The sequence below is a fragment of the Raphanus sativus genome, chromosome 1, assembly GCF_000801105.2.
Source record: "Raphanus sativus cultivar WK10039 chromosome 1, ASM80110v3, whole genome shotgun sequence".
NCBI lineage: Eukaryota > Viridiplantae > Streptophyta > Magnoliopsida > Brassicales > Brassicaceae > Raphanus > Raphanus sativus.
The window spans coordinates 17099782-17106352 of NC_079511.1; the positions used below are offsets into that span (position 1 = coordinate 17099782).

Sequence of the window (6571 nt, forward strand, 5' to 3'; positions counted from 1 at the left end):
TCCGAAGGAAGATTGATCGGCCTAACCCGAGAAGTACTCTCCTGGGTCTTGCTTCGGAGGCTCCGAGCTCGATACGCTGAGGTCTCTGGAGATCTCCTCCTCCAAAATCAGACGACGTCGCGGAACCTTGGAAGCTATTTCTCCGCCGACGTCCGCTTCACCTGGTACTCGAGACTCCGGTTTCTCACCACGGGCTGGGGGAACCACAGAAAGCGGCGTAGCGAAAACAACCGGAGATGAACCTGAGAGCTCGATCGAAGTACCCGTTTTTCCGGAGTTCCCCAAGCTCATTTCAAAGGCGCGGAATCAGAATTAGCATCTGAAAGGTCCGCAGGAGGCTCCCCCCATTTCACCCCTCAAAGTCAAGCCACAACAACGAATTAAAATTATCGAATTATATGAAGTACAAGGAAATAACCCACCTTTCCCCTTCTAGTCTCTTTGAGGACAAATCGGTTCCGCAAGCGGGATGGGGACGGCTTGGTTCAAGCCTGATATACCATGGATTACCCGTTTTTAACCATGGTATACTAGTATTTTATTATATATTTAATCTGTTTTCTAGCCTGTTAGGTATGTTTTCAGGTTCAGGAGCATTTTGTGAGAAAGTGATGTTTTTGGAGCATTTTGGAGTGCAAGAGATGATACACCCGAGTTAACAATTCAAGACTAAGTCGGAATTCAATATTGCGATTATAATCGATAGATACTCATCCTGAGTTGTCGATCGATGTAGCTGAGAAGATCTGCGTACTAGAAGATTATAATCGATCGATACACATTCAGTGTTGTCGATCGATATCGAGGACGAAATGGTTTAGCCGACTACTTCACCAAATTACAAGATTGCCCCTGACGAGTTTTTAACCTAATGGAAATGCTTAAATACTCCTGCTAAGTGTTTTTGACTGCAAGTTTTAGACCTTGAAGCTTGAAGCTTTTAACAACCCTCAAACAGAGAGTGTGAGAGAGAGACTAGAGTTTTATTTTTGTTTGAGAGATTAGAGAGATTTCTCATCTCCTTTTGTATTTCTACTTTATTCTATCTATGCAATTCTTTCATCTATCTATTGTATGAATTGTTTAGCTATGCCTGAGTAGTCTACTTGTTAGATCTAGGGTTTAAATAGGTTTGTGGGATTAGCCCCAAACTATAATTTCTAAGTTGTGATACTCATCAAATGGATTATACCCTATGCTTGTTTTAGATTAGCTAACTAGAACATAGATCACTAGGATCTTAGATTATCTTGAATTATCCATTTGAGCGATGCATGTCTCCCGTTTAGAAGAACGACAGTTCCTCCTTGAGACCTTGTGGTCATATTCGGCTCGCGCCTAGGCAGATCTAGAAGCCGTCGATCGATATCCCGACAGGTGAATCGATCGGCGCCGCGAAAGGTGTATCGCTCGATATCTCAAAAGGATATCGACCGACTCTTTTTCTGTGTCATCATGCGAAAGGTGTGGCCAGAGATCTAGATATTTTAACCAGTGATTCATCACATATGTTAAGCGGCTGAGATCTATAGTATCATGCAAGCAACTTGTTAAAGCATTTATAGAGATTATAATCTCCATTCCTGAATAGAAACCCTATGCCTAGCACTCTTTATCACATTTAAACAACCCATCATATTGTTAGTTAGAGCAACTACCTTGCTCATTTTAGGAATTGTTATTTTCATTTCTATCATATAAACCAACCTTGCCTAGGATTGATTAGCAGATTTTATTTAATTGGTTCCCCAGCTCCTCATGATTCGATCCCTAAGTACTACAGCTGTACCTCTTATTTGAGAGAGTAAGCTCTACTGGGTAATTTGAGCACTATCAAATTTGGCGCCGTTGCCGGGGAGCTTTGATCGCCATTAGATTTAATCTTATTAATCTTAGGTTTTTCTTTTACCTCCCTTTCTTATTTAAAATTTTTCTTGTCTTTTCAGGTACATGCCCAGCAGTACCAGAAGCAACAAGGGAAATCAACTATTATTTTCAGAGGATCCTGCACACTTGGAACGTTCAATCCACAAAGACCTACGCTCCGCATCGATCGACAGAAACATTACACCGTCGACTGATACTCACGTTCGACAGTCGACCGACACTCATACAACACCGTCGACCGATACCGTTCGCCGATCCACATCGTTCGATACTTCTAACCGTATATCGATCGACACTACTCCGCGAAGCATGGTCGCAATTGTTATTCTCATGCAGGGCGAGAATGGAAACCTGTATGACCAAGATGGTCATCTGCGTAATGCAACAGGTCAGAAGCTAGATGCACAGGGAAACATAATCCCTGAGCCTGAAGCTGAGGCTACAAGAGAAGCTCAAACACGATCGTTGGCAGACTATAACCGTCCAGACGAGTACTACACCAACAGATCAGCTATCCGACTTCCAGAGATTCAGAAGCCGAACTTCGAGCTCAAGCCTCAGTACTACTCTCTCGTGTCTCAGATACCTTATTCTAGGCAATCACACGAGCATCCTATGGACCATCTGGAGAGGTTCGAGGATCTTATCGCTGCTATTCGTATGGATGGAGTCCCCGAGGACTACCTACTCTGCAAGCTCTTCAAATACTCACTGATTGGAGAAGCTTCGCACTGGCTCAAGCAGGTACCTACAGGATCACTGACATCCTGGGCCGACATCAAAAACGCCTTCCAGCGTAATTTCTTTGATGAGGCACGCGCTGAAGACTTAAGAAGCAAAATCGCCACTTTCGCGCAAAAGCCTAGTGAGACTTTTAAAGACGCGTGGATCAGATTCAAGTTCTTCCAGCGAGACTGTCCACACCATGGATTCAATGAAGTGCAGCTGTTAAGAACTTTCTACAGAGGTATCGCCTTACGGTATCAGATGGCTCTTGATACTGCTAGTGAGGAGAACTTCAACACTAAGAATCCAATAGAGGCTGTGAGACTTATTGAGAACCTAGCCAACAGCAGCAGCACCAAGAACACTGACTCTGACAAGAAGAAATCGGTTGCAGCCATCGGGGAAGACTAGATGAATGAAGTCAGAGCCAAGATAGATGCTTTACATGCATTTCTGGGGCAGCCAGTCTGCTCAACTGAAGAAGGAGAGGCTAGAGAGGATGATACAGAGGAAGACGTGAACTACATTGGAGGTACTGGATTTCAGAGATATGGAAACCAGAGTGGAAACATAAACTTTTTTGGCAGTGGTCAGAAGAGTAACTACAACCAGAGTTCACAGTATCAGAAACCCGTCACCAACACAAGGAACTACGACAACTCAGCTTACCAAAACCTACCGCCACCCACCCAGGAGAGTAAGTTTGATGCCATGATTGATATAGTTCTGGAAGGTCAGCAGAAGCTTACAGTAGACTTCAATGGGAAGATTGATTCTGTCTTCAACAATCTGACCACGAGGATAGACACCATCTGCACTCAAGTTAAGAAACTTGAGACACAGATTGTCCAAACTGAAGACTCTATCAGGAGGATTGGAACTTCTAAGGAAGTAGGGGAAGGAAATAGGAAATACCACGTCAATGCTATCATAGATGATGATTTCTGCCAAGTGGTGAAACATGAGAAGCTACAAGAAGGAGACTTTGAAGTGGAAAGTTCACTAAGTCTCGGTGGATCACAATGGTGTCGATTGACACCAAATAGTCCACATCGATCGACATCGACGATGTCATTTCCGGATACGCTTGCAGACTGCAACGCGGTTAGGATATTGACACATGCTGAATTCACGGCTTCTCATCCATACCCACCCACCCACACCTACGAAGATATCGACCGACGAGACAAGCCACTCATCGATCGACACAAAGAAGAGAACCGTATCGATCGACCCTTTTCTCCACCTATCGATCGACACGCACCTCTCACATACCGAGTGAAACTACCATCGATAGACAGCAACCGAATCAATGCACTCAGACCCACACCGAAACCACAAGCTAACCCTACCGAAATCACTGGTAACCCTTCAGACACTACACTTACATCAGAGGAAACTGAAGGAAGAAGGTTAAGGAGTAGGAAGGAGAAGATTCATAAGAACCTTAAGAGGGAAGCTAATGAAAAGGAGATTGATGGTTTCACCAAAAGAGTTATCAGAATCCCACCAGAGAAACTTTTTGAGGAGGTTTATTTCACAAAGAGCTTGTGGATGTTCTTCAGAGAAACAAGGGAGATTGAAACTGACATTAGGAGAAGGTTTGACAATGTCAGAGAAGAGATGAGGAAAAGGATTACTTTGCCAAAGAAGAGTGATCCTGGAAAGTTTGTAATACCTTGTGTGATACAAGGGATTGAATTTCCTCATGCACTACGTGACACTGGTTCATCAGTCAGCATCTTACCAAAGGTCATGGCAGACCATCTGGGCCTGCAAGTAGAGCCTTCACCAGAGATCTTTACTTTCGTGGATTACTCTCAGATAAACTCTGGAGGCTTTATCAAAGACCTAGATGTACATATTGGTGATGCTATCGTCCCTATGGATTTTCATGTCTTAGATATCAAGCTAAATTGGAACTCTTCCCTCTTACTTGGAAGGCATTTATGGGTACAGTAGGAGCCATATGTGACATGAACACCAACATGATGTGCTTGACTATGATAGATCCAGAGATCCACGACGACCCTGTCAAGTTTGGCAAACCACCAGCCAAACCAGTGGTACAAGAACATGATACTGGTATCATCGCAGTTTGTCATTGTGAAGTCGAGTATGAGACAGAGTACTCGGGATCGATCGACAGTACTTTGACGTCATCGATCGACACTTACAAGTCAGAGGAGATCGACAACAACTATGGATCATCGATCAACACAGACCCACCAGATGATGAACTCGATCTACCAGATCATTGCTACCCGAATTTCGCCATCCCACCCAACCGAAAGGAAGATGATTACTCAGTAAGGAGTTGGGCGGATAGCGGATTTCATGAGAGTTTTGCAGTAGACATAGCCACCTCTTCCCACAGTGGAGACCACAGTGAAGAACATGATGCAGACTATTGGGAAGGGAGAGCTTGGGAAAATTACTTGGAGAATGACAGATTTGCAATTCGATTCCCACAATCGATCGACATCAAACGCCCATCATCGATCGATTATCTACTTCATCCAGCAAAACGACATCGTCCATCGATCGACATTGCCAGTATAATATCGATCGATATTAACCCAGACGACTTAAAGGATAAAATCAGAATTTCACCGATTAGGGCAACACATGGGTATAAAAGGTTGACAACTCAAGCCACGAAAATTCAAAAATTTTCACCTTCTACCCAGCAGCTTCCAGCATTCAGAGATTCATCAATGGAAGACTGCAACAACATGTTCAATCGATCCAACCGTGCAGCTAGACGTGCACCATCGATCGCCACCACCACACACCCATCGATCGACACCTTCAACAGAACTCAACCGAGATCTCATGAACCTTATGATATCAGGAATGTTTCACTAACACCTGATGAATTTGGAATTTTCAGAGACACAGATGGCTATGCAAGAGCTATGGATGGAAGAGTTCTGCACATAACCAGAGAAGACATAGCAAACATCCTCCAAGTTGTTAATGGACCAGAAAACATGTTCACATAGCAACGTAGCCATCCAGACATCCTAAATCACGTCCAGGACAACCACAACACCAACACAAGGGAGGATCCAGTTCCTCAACACTTCGGTCAACCTAGACATTCACCATCGATCGACATCGTTTCAACACCATCGATCGACGGCGGATATCCCGGATCGATCGACAGACCAAGAGTCAGATCGCCCGACAGACGATTGGAGTTTGGACGACGTGCCTTCAATACTGATGGATCCCGGAGATTCAAGTGGGAGGCTAAGAATGAATATGGTGTCTATAGAGATGAGTTTGGCTATGCTAGAGGAGTTGATGGTGAGATCATCCATGTTACCAAGGAGCAAGTAAAGAGACTTTTGGATAGAGAATCCCTTTTTCACAGAGGTTGCTTACGCCTTCCAATACACACACGCCCTTACCATGCATACACACCACCACCAGTGCCCTACAGTAGAGAGGAGGTAGATGATATGGTGACTGATGTATGGAGAGCTCAGGCGCACCTTGAGGCAAACATGCACACATTGGTGGAAGACACTTTCCAGCCTTTGGATGTCAGTTACAAGGACTTCCAGAATGATATGGCTGAGATAAGAGTGAAGCTTGGAAACATATTGACCATGCTTGAGAAAGAGGCTACGCCACCAGTATCGACCGACAGAGTACCTGTACCATCGGTCGACATCGGCAAGACTACACCGATGGACCGACCAGACTGTTCATCACCTAAGAAAGATGAATGGGAGGTTGCTTACATCAATACACGGATTGGAGACGTCTACAGCCCTCTCAACAATAATGTCGAATGGTTAAGCAAGAGGATCGATCTTCTACAGAAAGATTTGAACACAATTAGCCAGAATGACCAAGCTCAGAATGCCACATAGGCATCTAGTCCATCTTATTGACATTTGCCTATGGAATCATGAAGATATTGCCACATAGGCATCTAGTCCATCTT

The 6571-nt window shown here is 44.2% G+C and overlaps 1 non-coding gene across 1 annotated transcript; it reads right to left on the bottom strand.

Moving 5' to 3' along the window:
• Positions 1 to 2711: 2711 nt before the first annotated feature.
• On the bottom strand, positions 2712 to 2819 carry LOC130497829 (small nucleolar RNA R71). The gene has a single exon (XR_008936847.1). It is a non-coding gene; the product is annotated as a small nucleolar RNA R71 (small nucleolar RNA).
• Between the last annotated feature and the right edge of the window lie 3752 nt (positions 2820 to 6571).